This window comes from Apis florea, unplaced genomic scaffold (assembly GCF_048593485.1).
Source record: "Apis florea isolate Af1SG1 unplaced genomic scaffold, ASM4859348v1 contig_2201_pilon, whole genome shotgun sequence".
NCBI lineage: Eukaryota > Metazoa > Arthropoda > Insecta > Hymenoptera > Apidae > Apis > Apis florea.
In genome coordinates, this window is record NW_028256542.1 from 2,744,064 (window position 1) to 2,757,857 (window position 13,794).

Here is a 13,794-nt window from a genome sequence, read left to right on the forward strand (position 1 = left end):
TGCCTGATGTTTGCCAAGCTAAAACTGCAACGTAAACCGATCCACGATCCACATACGTTAAGTTGAATTTTAATTAGAATCCCGATTCGCGATACTAAATATTCCACCAATGTGAAATTAAAGTTACATCTGTCTTAACTTTTCGATTTTCAATGAATGAAATAACTTTTTTTCCACCCCGATTCACGACCTCTCTGAAAATTTCTACGAATCACCAACGCGTAACCGTATATAAAATCCAAAAATAAAACAATTTGGAGAATTTTATTTGCTGTTAATCAGCAAAAGATTCGATGTAACTATTAACTAAAGCTGAAAAAAGTAATTTCAAACGAAATTTTGTATATTTGCCTTGTGATATGAATCTCTTTCTCGCCCGTATACACATCGTAAAAATCTAAAACATTTCAAACTATCTCTTCCATATTTCATCCCACTCCCACTCTCGACAACGAGGATCCCTGCAACAATAATCAGTCGATTCACGGATATTCGACGCGCGAGAATATTCTATTCAGAGACAAGGACGAACTAAACATTGGGCCGCGTGAAAATCGATGCTCTAATGTTTTCAAGCAACGCGAGGTGGGGGAAGGGCCGCGTGGATCTCCGGTACGGAGCAGAGGTTTATCCGTGGCTATCAGCAGGCCATTTCTCGCCTGGCCGAGTGGTTCGTTAAAGCAATTTACAAGCTCGTTTGTAAACAAGCCGCGGTGCCAGTTCGTTCGCGCCTACGTGCCCGTCCATCGACGCGCGTTCGCTTTATAGACGCGAATTAATGTCGAATTCCCTCTCTTTCTCCATCGAGGAGAACAGCGTTGCGGAGGTGTTTCCTCCACGTGTCGGGACACGTGGATAACGGGAGGTTAACCGATTCCAGCCTGTCCAAAGCCTGATAAAATCCTCCTTCTCCAAACTGGTTAACATCGTTTAAACGGTCGAAAAAGATCCGCGTGTGTGTACGTGTTTGGATCGTTTGTTTCTTGTCGTCGCGTCGTCTATGCTACGAGGTCATTGGTGGCTTGCTAAGTGAGGTTGTGTTCGATAGAAGAAGCGAGAGACGTTATTGCGCGTTGTGACCGTGAAGAGGAAAAATTGCGTAGTTGTACGGAGATCGTATACGCGATCCATTGAGAATTTAACGAATTTGGACGAGTTTGCATCGTGTTTCGTGGAAAAGTGTTAAGGTGATCGTCATCCAGTTGAGTCAGCGTGTAGTGGTGGTTGATTCGATGGAGCTGTAACAAAAGTAAGTAAGTTTTTATTTAATTTTCTTTATTTTGTGTAATAACCGCATGAAATATTAATTGTACACGTTGTCACGATTTTACGTCGCGCGTTTATTGCGTATGAAAGTTGTACAAATAACGGGGAAACGTTATGTGACGTGTTAGCTTTTTATTTTTTCCAGTTTTTATTGACATAATTAAAAGTAGTTAAATACTTTATAAAAATCGATATCGAATCAATGTAACATTTATATTTATAATCTCTTTTTTCGTAAATATGTATTTTTTTTAAACAAACCCGTAAAAAAGTGCGAAAAATAAATATTTAATCCTGAAAATCGAATAACAAAACGCAATATGTGCGAGTTGTGCGTAGGAAATTTTTACATTTAAAATATTTATAAAAAAAGGAAAAAAAAACTAGAAAACGATTTATCCCTCGTGTTTCATCCCGTAATATATTACGCGTATATTAAGATTGATGTAGAATATTGTTTTCTGAAATAACGAGGTAATAGGTAATTACATTACTTGCAAGAATTAATCTTCCAATTTCTAGAAAACAGTTTCTTTATTAGAACAACAATATTTATACGATATTAATGCAATATTTCTCATTCACTTCAAGGATCCTCCTCCTCGTTTATAATTATTATTTTCCCACGTCTGTACATTGTCCATTAATCTTCTCAATTTATTCGCGCAGATCCTCGCGAGATTCTCCTATCTACAAACTGATTCTTCTCCAAAAATCTCTTCTCGCCTTTAACGAGAACTCCTTCTCCCTTCCCAAAACAATATTCTCTCTTTTAAGAGAGATTTTAATTCTTTTCCAAAAAAAAAAAATTTCATCCTCCTATTTTTATATCACGCGTGTCGTATCTTTCTCTTCGCAAACAATATTTTCGATTTCGAAAAGAGAGAGAGAGAGAGAGAGAGAGAGAGAGAGAGAAAGAAAAATTCGAGCGGTTTACACACCTCCGCCCGGCCATTCACGGTTAACCAAAACGAGGGCAGCATCCATCCTCCTCCATCGTTACGCACCTCGATACTTCACACTTGTTCCGATAATCGCGCGACTGGAACAATTACCGACAGCAGCGAGTCGTAAGAGTGAAAATGGGCCGGCCATTCCTCCGCTCGCGCGTCAGTTTTGTCCGCCTGAAATTGGATTTGTCTGGAATGCAAATTGAGAACCGGACCGTAGAGTTCGACGTTCATCCCCTGAGCGGGAACTCTATGGAAAAATCTACGGAGAAACGAATCTCTATTAATTCTTCTATTCTTTCGCTCCGTTGTCGTTGCTTGCTTCGCTCCTCGTTTTTCTCCTCTCCTCCTTTTTTCCCCCTTTTTCTTTTTCTCTCTTTCTTTCTTTTTTTTTTCGTTATTTCTCCTCCCTTTCCCTCCATTCCGTTCCGTTTATTTCTTCGTTTTAATTTCTTCATCGTAGCGCTCCCTTCATTGTCGCGCTCTCGTCGTTTTCGTTTTAACCTCGCCTCGAAGCTTTGTGTACCGTTTCCGTCTAATTGTCGCGTTAAAGTCTCGGAATTAAAGAGACCAGGGGTATCTTGTGCCCGGACCACACTGATGAAAATATAATTTCTGGAATGTTGTTCGGAATTTTAATGAAAATCTCGAGCCACGAAGCGATTCGTTTTCGGTGCTCGAAAGGTTATAATTGCTCTGGTTGGAAAAAGAATGGAATGTTGATATATCGTTCGTTTCAGAAAATGTGATCGGATTAATAAAAGAAATGTTGGGTTACTGAGATTTCTCCTATCTCTTCTTCTCCTATCTCTTCTCGAAATGGAAAATATCCCAACTGCGATATATACGTGCATAAGTGAGTACACGTTTATTCATTTCGAAAGTGAATCGGAATATTTAGAAATGAGATAAAACGTGATGTTATATAAATCACTTTATATAAAATATTCAAATCTATATCTTATATTTAAAATGGAATTCAACTTCTTGAATTCTTCAACTCTTAAATATTAAAATAATTCTCGCTTTAATCTTATTTTCAGTCATACAATCTCCCTTGACCGTATACACGTGCTAAATATCATCTTAATATCCTTATCGAATCTACCCCTTTTCGGTGCTCGATGATAAACAAACCGCAAATTGCAGTGTTAGATTACGAAAGCGCAACAAACAAACAAAAGATTCTCGATATCGTTCAATTTACAATCGAAAGTGGCCCACGATTGGATACCGTCCGCTTCTCTAATAATATCGCCAGAGATCGTTGATTATGGGGGGAAATTGTCGCAACGCCATTTCGAATTATTTTATACGAGTCGCGTTTCAACAATAAAACGCGTCACTTTTACCATTTTCACCCTTCGACTGATGCTGTTTTACGTTTCACCGCGAATGAATATAAACTTGGCGTATATATTCACCGATAACGTTATGCTTCTCGTGTCGAGGTCGATGTATGTATGTATGTATGCATACACGTGTTCATGTACGAATTTGCTTGTAACGTTCGAAGATCGAAATCGTGTCGGTGAAATTCTCGAATGGGAATCGAATGAATTTCTGAAGCCAGTCTTTCGTGTTAGCTTTGCTCGTTAATTATCGTAATTATTTTTTTTATTACTCTCGTTGATTGTTTATATTTAGAACGAAATTGAAAATGAAGTAAACTTTTATTTATGAATCTACCAGTTATTTTTTCAAACTTTCGCAACTTTTAATCCACAAGTACTTTTAAAATCCTTGAATTCGTTCGGGGACGAGGTGAAATTTAATTCCAAATCAATTCTACGAAAAAATAACGTTTGAAGGGACTCTAACCGGATCCAAATTGGATCTAATTTAAATTCTAAAAACAATACGAATTCGAACCTGAATTTTGACCCGAAGCGACTGTACTTAAATAAGTAACTCCTATTCAACCTTTCGCGTAATCGAAGATAGAAAGATTCGAATCTCGATTCAAGGACTAAAAAAATAGAGAGAGAGAGAGAGAGAAAGGAGGAAAAAGAAAGAAGCGAAACATCAATTTCAACGATTCCTAAAGCCGATCGACAATTACACCCACGAGGGAAGGGAAGAATCGGCGGTCTTTCACCAAGGAACGCCAACGCAAGGATGAAACGGGAGCAAAAAGCAGAATCGACAGCTTTCGATTCCACAAGGAAGAGGAGTGGCCTGGAGAAAGGCTAATCGGATTTTGTTCGATTTATAAGAAGCATTCGCGCGCCTTGTCTGCCATTGGGGAATGTTCGCGACAGGGAAACCGTGAAATCTTATTTTACATCCGGCCGATTGCCTCTGAACACTTTCGTCGATACTCTCAGCCAGTTTTCAGATTCACCTTGGAGGGGGAAGAGGGTGAACAGATGTCGATATTTTCGTCGCAGGCGATGCCACGGGAGCCTTTTCGCGTTTTTTCAACCTCGATTAATTGATAATTAAAAGCCAGCCACGTTTCGCTGTGAAATCGAGATATGCTCGTCAATCGGAGGTGTTCGTCCATTGCCTCGCTCGACCGTCCGAAATTAAACTTTCAAAAACTTTTATTAACCCGTGATGATAACGCAAGATCGATAAAGAAGATCAACTTCTTTTTATCCTTTCTGCTAGCGTTTGAAATCGAGAAAATATGCGTGGACAAATTATTGTAAAATATTTACCTTTCTTAACCAATTTTCAATCCAACTTTCCTCGTTATAAATAATCCACGCAATAAACGAAAAATCGAAAACCACGAGGTCGAGTCCCTTCCCTTCAAAAACAAGGGAGAGAAGGGGAGGAAAATTCTTCTCTAATAAGAGGAGGATGCAAATTATGCGAACTCGAGGGTTGCGCTTCATTAGCCGGGGGACAAGGGTCGTGGGTTGGCTTCAAAAAAAAAAAAAAAAAAATCGCAAATGAACGGAGGTCGAAATTCCTCGCGGCGTGTTCCGTGCTTAACACGACAATTCGGGAGATTTGGGTCGCTCTCTCGAAAGGGCCTGTCACGGAAAAGGGGGTCGAGTGTCGAGTCTCCATCGACGCGATGGAGAAGAAGAAAGCAGTTCTCCGCCTGGTTGTCCGCGGATTTCCGTAATTACCGGTGGAAAGTCGCGGATTATCGGGGTCGGCTCGAGGTCGAGTGTCGAGTATCGTGCGCTTGGAGGCACACGGATGGAAAGTCGGGTGGTGTATCGCGTGACCGCGATGATCCGTGTCCCGCTTCGGTTTAAATAATTCAACGATCTTGATCTATAGGCTGGAACTGGAGGCCGTGCTACTCCCCTCCACTAGGAGGAGGCTCTCGTTGGAACTCTCGCGTGGAACTCTGGATGACCGGCCGTGAACGATGCTCCTCGACGGCTGAAGCGGGGTGAACATATCGAGGGGTGGAAAAGGAAAAAATTGGAATCGAACGAAGCGGTTGGTGAATGTTTAAAGGGACGTACGCGGTGGTAGGTCGAGACGGTAACTGGTACGATGATGGATGGCTGGTGGTTAAGCTTTTCGAGGGTCGAGCGACGTGGATAAGTGTGGTTTATTGGTAATTGTTAGAGAAGGGAGGTTGTTCGAGTCTTCTTCGTAGATGTAATTCGAGATGTAGTTCGAGAAGTTTGAAGTTTCGCCATATTTTCTTCTGGAATATGCGAATTGTATCGAATGATCGGCCGTGAACGATGCTTCTTTATGAAAGATTGGGGTGGAAAAGAAAAAATTGATTCGAACGAAGCGGTTGGCGAATGTTTAAAGGGATGACACGTGGACGACAGATGGATATTAACTGGTACGATGATCGATGTGATTCGTGGTGGTTAAGCTTTTGAAGGGTTAATGATGAAGATGGTGAAGATTTCTATGTTAATAATAATAATCGATGGGATAAAATTAAAAGTATTTATTGTTATCTTAAGATTAATTAGGGAATCGAACGTTTCGAAAGTTAATTAAGAAACTAATTAATACTTCACACACGTGAGAATAAATTAGCAAGCGAAATTAGTAGAATTTTAGAATACATTAATTACGTTATACTAATTAGGGAAAGTATACTATTCGCCAGTTCGTATTCGCCAAAATTATTTCCATTTAATTATAATCCCGATCGATATTTAGACATCGAGGATGATTTTGCATACTAATGATTTTACACATCGTTACCATGCAAAATTAGTTGACATCGTAGAATCTCGATGTAAATCCTAAACTCTAAAGCCTCCTATAATAAGTTATTAATTCTATACGCGGATTAAACAATTTGAACGTAGATTAATATTCGAGTGGAAAAACAATACTAAACACTCGGATCAATCTTTTCTCCGGCCGTAAGCGTTACAATAGAGAGTGATCAATCCTATTCTCGTATCAGTGAACAGTTCAAACATTATGCACTTAGTGCCAGAATGATTACGCTAATCAGTAGAGCAATCACGTCGACCACTTACAAATACATTAATCATCCCCTGACCAGTGTTCACGTTCTTTCGTACTCCAATAAATATTAACATTAACGAAATACATCGACAGTTAATACCGTTAATTAGCAACGTCGCTTATTTCTTCATATCTTTTTCATCCAGTACAGTATTATCCAATTATGAAGGAAAAACGGTATCAGAATCCGATCATAATTCCGTTAACATTTTAACAGTTAAACCGCTCTTCTCTTTTTCTATTATATTATTATTTACATTGACAATAAGATATTATTGATAAAAACAGAAAAAAACCTAGTTAGACGAAAAATAAAAATTAGCTGGATCGAGATCACGCGTACTCGAGCTCTAAACTCCGCGAGCGCTCTCTCTCTCTCTCTCTCCCTGTTGCAAAACATCATTTGATAATTATCTGGGATTAGTAACAATATCCTTAAAGGCCAGAAAGACCAGGCCCCGGGAACATACGTTTCCCCTCGTGGATCAGATTAAACTTTACAATAATATATTTTTCCCGAGCCTGCCACGCCAGACCCTTCCCCTCCCCACATTTCTCTTTTTTTCTTTCTTACAAAAAGCATGCAACGCCGCGACATTTACATTTCTTTTCCCATCGCGATCCTTGCTGCAACGCCGGCAGCGCCATCCCGCGTCTCGACGCGGAGTTAAAGGATCATAAATCACCAGTTGATTTCCACGACGACGCAGACCGGATGAATATATACATAAAAGTGTCGGGGCGCTACGCGTTTCGCGCGATGATTTTATCGAGGAGCGGGGATCGGGGACATTAATTCCCATTGTGGCGCATTATACGGATCGTAAAACCACCAGTGTGCACGCCGAGACGGCGTGTATCTGTAACAAAGATCGCTCTGTCGATAATGTCGTGCCGATCCCGGGCCCGCCCGCTGTTTTTCCTTTCCCCCGCGTTGAGAAAAAGAGGCCGATCAAGGTTTTTAATAGTCTTCGATAGGATTGTGATCGAGCTCGCTGGGCGTGTTTATAGGCGTGAAAGGGTTTTAAGTCGGAGATCGGGTCGTTAAGATAACACGGGTACGCGTGAATGGGGCTTAATTCGCCCCGATTGTTTCGTACAGATGGCAGGTTGATCGCCATTTACGATCCTTCCGTCGATCGAGTTTGGATAAGATTTCGTTTGATTGCGAGATGGAAATTTATGGTTAAGCGTGAAAAAGGCTTAATCTCTGTTAAGTTTCATAAGGAGTTAATCGTATTGTATTCCCGCTGATGAATTATCTTGAATGAATCGTATTGGAATTCATATCGTATTAATCAAATAAATTATGCACGATGAACTTGTCGCCTCACGATCCACGCGTGAACGAGGTTTAATTCGTTTCATTATCTCTCGTTAACCTTTCACGGTTTTTACAATTCTTATTAGATTCGACATCTTTGATTTCGATTTGTTTCGACTCGAAACGATTTTCTTCAAGCAATTAATTTCGAATAATTTATCCAGTGTGAAAAAAAAAAGAAAGACTTAGTTTCCATAGAATTATATCCACGCTTGTTCCGCGCATTTTCGTCGTAATGAAGATCCTAATTCGATCTTCAATCTGATTCATCGATCCATTGACTCGGTCGGCACAATGAACTTATCCAAATCCAGCGTGATCCAGCGTGAAAGGGACTTAACACGACAGAAGGGGCAACGTTCCCCACGCGCGAGATTTCATTTTCAGAGACGGGAGAGAGAGTCGCTATCTTTCAGATAGATCTAATTAAGTCCTGTCTTTTGAACGTAAGCTGATACGCGATAAGTGATACGCGCATTAAGATTGCGCCCGCCTTCATTGTGCCAGCTGTATTTTTTCTCATCAGATTTCTATCGGGATCGGAGTTACGAGATGCTCGCGTGGCTCGGAAATTAAAATCTTCTCTCGTAGAAAACATAATTGTAACGACGTAGTATTTACATAACACGATACGTAATTCAATTTGAGAATCTCGAGATTAATTCAAAACTCGTTCCAGCGATGTATTGTGATGCAAAAGTAGATATAAATACACTGGATTTTTTTTTTTTTTTGATTTTGTATCGAAATTTATAAAAGTTAATAATTATAGTGAAAATTAAATAAATTGTATTGTTGGAGGGAAAGTCATTTGACTCATATCGAGGTTGGATGAACATTTTATTTTAAATTGTATCATAATTTCAAGATTTCCTCTTATAGTATTGTAACCTAGAATTCTTTGTATTCCATTTTACCAAACATAAGGATATTTCATTATTTAATTAATCCATTAAAATAATAATAACGAAGAAAAAAGAAAATCTTCAAAATTCTCTTTCATAACCTTAAAGACAAGTAACATAACCTCAAAAAAGAATGAAATATCCCATTAAAATTGCTTAACAAGTTAATACCTTTCGACTCAACTTTCTCCAACCTCGAAAAAAAAAAGGAAAAAAGAAAAATTTCAAATGAATCAATGTTACAAGTTTATATCACATAAACAAAATTCAACAAAACATTCCTTTCAACAAATTCTTTTCGACACAAACGTTACCTGCAATGTGGCCAAAGATATTTTAAGATGTCTCGCCTTAATATCTCGAAACCCGAAAGAAAGAACGGCGGATCTTTGTCGGGAACGTTTAGCGCATCTCGTTAATGAAGTCCTGCCAGACTTCGTGGAAACTTCCGCCTCCTCGGCTCGGTGGTTCCTTCCGGTGCACTTGGCCGCGTACTTACCGAAATGACTCACGATCGATCAAAACGGTCCCGATGTTTCTTCCCGTGGATATTAATTTATCGCGGCCCGTGCACTTTGCGGAATTAGAAAGTGGCGTTTTCACGGTATTCCATGCCTTAATTTCGTCCCAAGATCGGCAGGAAGGGGGGTCATTAAGAGGCATGGCGTCCCCTTTCGCGACGATGCAAATTATCGGTTGCCGAAGCTGGAGCTCTGAAAGGGAAAAGAAAAGAAGGATTATAATGACGAGCTACTCCTCCGCTCTGTATTAAATAACCGTTTATTCCGGTAATTGAGCCGGATCGAAGCTAGGAAATGTATCTCTTAATAGAAATAAAATCAAACTCGAACGAATATATTATTTTATTTATTAATTATTCCGTTCGAGCATTTTCATTGAGAGTATTTGACATTGGTCGAGGGGTTAATGATCAATGATCGTCGTTCGTCGATCATTTTTTTGTATCGAAGGGAATAACGATACAATTGTTTTCAAGAGTGATATTAATTGAATCAACGTTTTATTTGTGTAAGAGATAAATATGTTATAAGATAAGAAAATTTGAAGGGAAAATAATTTTTTTCCTCCTGAGAGAGAAAAAAAAAATAGAGAAATGTAACGAAAACATTTTTATTCACGATTATTCGACGATTTTCGTGAATAAGTAAATAAATTCGCGCAGAAGATGAATCTGCGCCGAATTGTCCTGATTTATTCCGTAAGGTTTCCCGATTCCTCGAATCCGTCTTTCGTTAGCATTTCCAGATGGTCCGGTGTGCGGAATGGTTCCCCATCGAATCACGATTCCGTTTCAATCTTACCTTCTTCCCTGCAATTTATCGCAGAGCTACTTTGCAAACCCTCAGGATTTCCATCTGCTTAGTGGCTTGGTATATATATATGTAAAAAAAAAAAAAAAAAAAAAGAAAAAGAAAAAGTATGTGAATATTTCGTTTTATGGATGTATATTAAAATGAGAGGATAAAATTGAATTTTCGTCGACGCTGTTCGATCTCGAATTATACCGATGTTAAGAGTATATCTTGGAATATAAGCATTAAATTAATCGTGTTTCTTGATTATTCGAGAATCATTTAACCATTTGTGTGTGTGTGTGTGTGACAAAGTAGCTCCACGTTCGTAAATACCTGCTAGGGATAACAGAACTTTCGGGATATATTTTCTTGAGTGTATTATTACGACCGGCGAATTATATTTGCAAATTTGTACCTGTGTTTTTAAAGCAAATACCTGTTTCGAAATCTTCTCCAATTAGCTCGAGCAACTACCTCGTCTTGCACTCGTGTCGGACTCTTTATTCACATTTGGCTTCGTTTGGTTAAGGGTAAAGAACAGGTTTAAAGCAAGATTAAAAGAAAACGTTAGAAGGGATATTTGGAAAATTTTCTTTATATTTCATTACGAACGATTTTTGACATTACAGATTTTTTTGAATTTTTTTTATCTCGCCATAGATTTAATTTATATTCCAAGCTTAAAATTTCGCGAATTTGAAAAATTTGAAAAAAAAAAATCTCTCAATAATTTCGAATCCTCCGTGCAGAAAGAAGAGAAGCATCGCGAAATCGCACGCAATAATGACAGCTCGAAACTCGAAGCCAACTGCGAATTTAACAACAATCAGCCAGGTACGGGGTAAACGCCCCAATAATACGTTGACGTTGAACGCTGGCAACAAAGGAACAATGGCCCAGACGAGCGACAATATTCGATAATAAGGGAAGCAGGTATCATTCTCCTGCTGCATTCGAGAGTCGAAGAATCGATGCGTCTGGAAACGATACAAAAGGTTGGCCGCTTACATCCAGTCTCTCTCGTAACGTTCCACGCTATTCGCATTTATTCCGTCGCCGACTCCCGTAACACACTTCACGAAATATCCATTTGTCGTAGGCCCCACCACCAGGCATTACTTTTATTCAGCCGTTATTGATAAACGATAAAATCTAGTCGGAAGTGGCCTGCCCATAAATCCAACGCCACTTCCGTTCGGCGGACCGCCTCGCGACGAATAAATCACTCGTCATCCTTTTTTTTTATTTTTTTTTTATTTTTTCTATTTTTCCCCCCGCTCTCTTTCCTTTTCATTCATCTTTCTTTCTCCATCCCCCCACCCTTTTTTCCATGTGTACAACATTGGATATATATATATATATATAAAGGTGGTTCCATGAGTGTAATCGTGATTCGAGCATCGAATTAAGGAGAACGACTCGTTGAAATTATGATGGACGTGATTTACGCGTGGACGATTCTCATCGCGACGATGTTGGAAAACGGCCCGCTCGTAATTATATCGGGGAATTATTTATTCGTGGCTGTCTACTCCCTCGAATATTATTAGCTGCGGAAATGGTAGGTTTTTTAAAAGGGATGTTTGGTAATTTGACGGAAGTGAAATCGAGAAGTGTTGTTTATTCGAGGAGGGGGATTAAATTGAAATTTTCAGATTTTTAAAATTTTTAATTTCGCGATAATTTTAGAAGATAGGGGATCGATGTTGTCAATGAAATTTTATCACTATCAAACAATATCACTTCACTTGCAAACTACGATAATATTCATTGCTGCTATTTCTCTTCTCACGCTAATTCGTGAATTAGAAAATTTTTCGCAAGACCATTCGCCTAAAAATTACTCGTACGATCAAGTTCGAATTTACACTTACGCCGATGTGGATCGATCCTTCCTTATAGAAATAGCCACGCGATGCCGTCGAGCATTCAAGAGAAGCGTTTCAGGGTATCTGTTCGCAAGAAAAATCGGAGGCGGTTTCGCAGACGGAAGCAGAGCGGAATGTAGAGCGGTTCCCATTGCTTTCACCCTTCTTCCTTCCCTGTATCACGTCGCGACGCAGGTTTCCCCGCTGCAAAATGCCGCCACTGCTGAATTACTTATGGCGTTCCACATTCTGAAACCCGTAAGTACATAGCCGTATTTCGAATGGAAATGTAACTACACGCGTGCCCATCCTCCTTTTCTTCCTCTTTCTTATCCGCTTCTCTCTCTCTCTCTTTCCTCTTCCAACCGAAGACTTCCGGCGAAAATTTTTTTTTCCCCTCTTACGCTCGCGAACGCTTCCCTTTCATCTCGAACTCGCAGAAAGCAAATCGTATTTTGTCGTAAAACGCGTCGCGGAAGTAGGCCCGTCAAGGATGCGAATATAGCAATGAGGAGGAATGGCAGGAGGAGGGGGGAAGTGTGGAAACTCGACTGGAAACGAGCAAAGAAATTGTGGATGTATTGTGGGATGATTCGTAAGTTTTTAAGTCTTGCGAAGGATTTGAATATTTTTTTTTTTTAAATTAAATTGATCTTTTAAACGTGAAATGTGTATAGTCTTTTTTCTTTTAGGTTTTTTTTTTTTTTTACGAAAATTGTGTATGTTTCATTTCATTCGTCAAATTTTTTAGAAATGTGTAAAAGTATCATTAATCCGATGCGAGATATATTTGGATTTAATTAGTTGACGTGCAATTATTATTAACAGATACGACGATGTGATGCAAATATTTTTTTTGAATTGTTGTTAAATTAATACGGATTTAAATATTAGTTTCGCGAAAGGGGCTAATTAATTTTATAATTGATCGATTGATAATTAAATATTTACGTTTAATCATTAATCGAACGTTGATTCGATAAAAATTTAATCGTTACGATTAAAAATATATTATTTATATATCGTTTAATGAATTAAATATCGCCTAATATGTTGGATTTAAGAGGTGGAGTATCAAAAAGAATGAAAGAGTAAAGATTTGAAAGATGTCGAATCGCAGAGGTACAGGAATTTTTATCGCTCGAATTTTCAACAATGTATCAAATATGACAGTAGGAAATTTTGGTATATATCCGGATTTTCACGTTATCGAATATTGTCATCGTCAAATTTTGACGCTGATGGTTTGAGATCTTGTAGAATTTCTATGTTGCTCAATTTTAAACCGAATTTTCACGCTCTCGCTCTTCTTGGATACGTGAATGTAGATCGTGATGTTACCGAGTTCCGACATTAACAATTTCGATGATATTAAATATAAATATTAGTGATTTTGGATGTTATCAAATTTTCAACGCTATTGAACTTGGACGTTATTCAATTCTCACATTGAATTTTCACGTGTCGATTTTTGACGTTGCTACGTAAATTTACACACTACTGACTTCAACTGATATTTATCTTTGATGCTTTCAAATTTTAACGTCAATAAATGTTATCCAACATTATCCACCGATTCCAATCGTTAATGTTAATATTATTTACCTTCTTCGACAAGAAAATTTCACGCTATCACAAAATTCTTACCAAATCTCGACTTCGATTCACTCTCGATCCCGCACATCATTCTTGATCATAAATTTGAAACAAATTATAATCGAACACCGTTTACCTTTTCAATTCAGAATCTTT

General features: G+C 38.7%; 1 protein-coding gene across 2 annotated transcripts in view; it reads left to right on the forward strand.

The window, feature by feature from the left end:
* The first annotated feature begins 1,070 nt into the window (after positions 1-1,070).
* Positions 1,071-13,794, forward strand: part of LOC100868911 (slit guidance ligand) — a 166,945-nt gene continuing 154,221 nt past the window's right edge. For both annotated transcript variants that reach the window (XM_086917460.1, XM_086917461.1), the window contains exon 1: positions 1,071-1,249. The gene's annotated coding sequence lies outside the window, so the exon portion shown is untranslated. The remainder of the gene's footprint in view (positions 1,250-13,794) is intronic.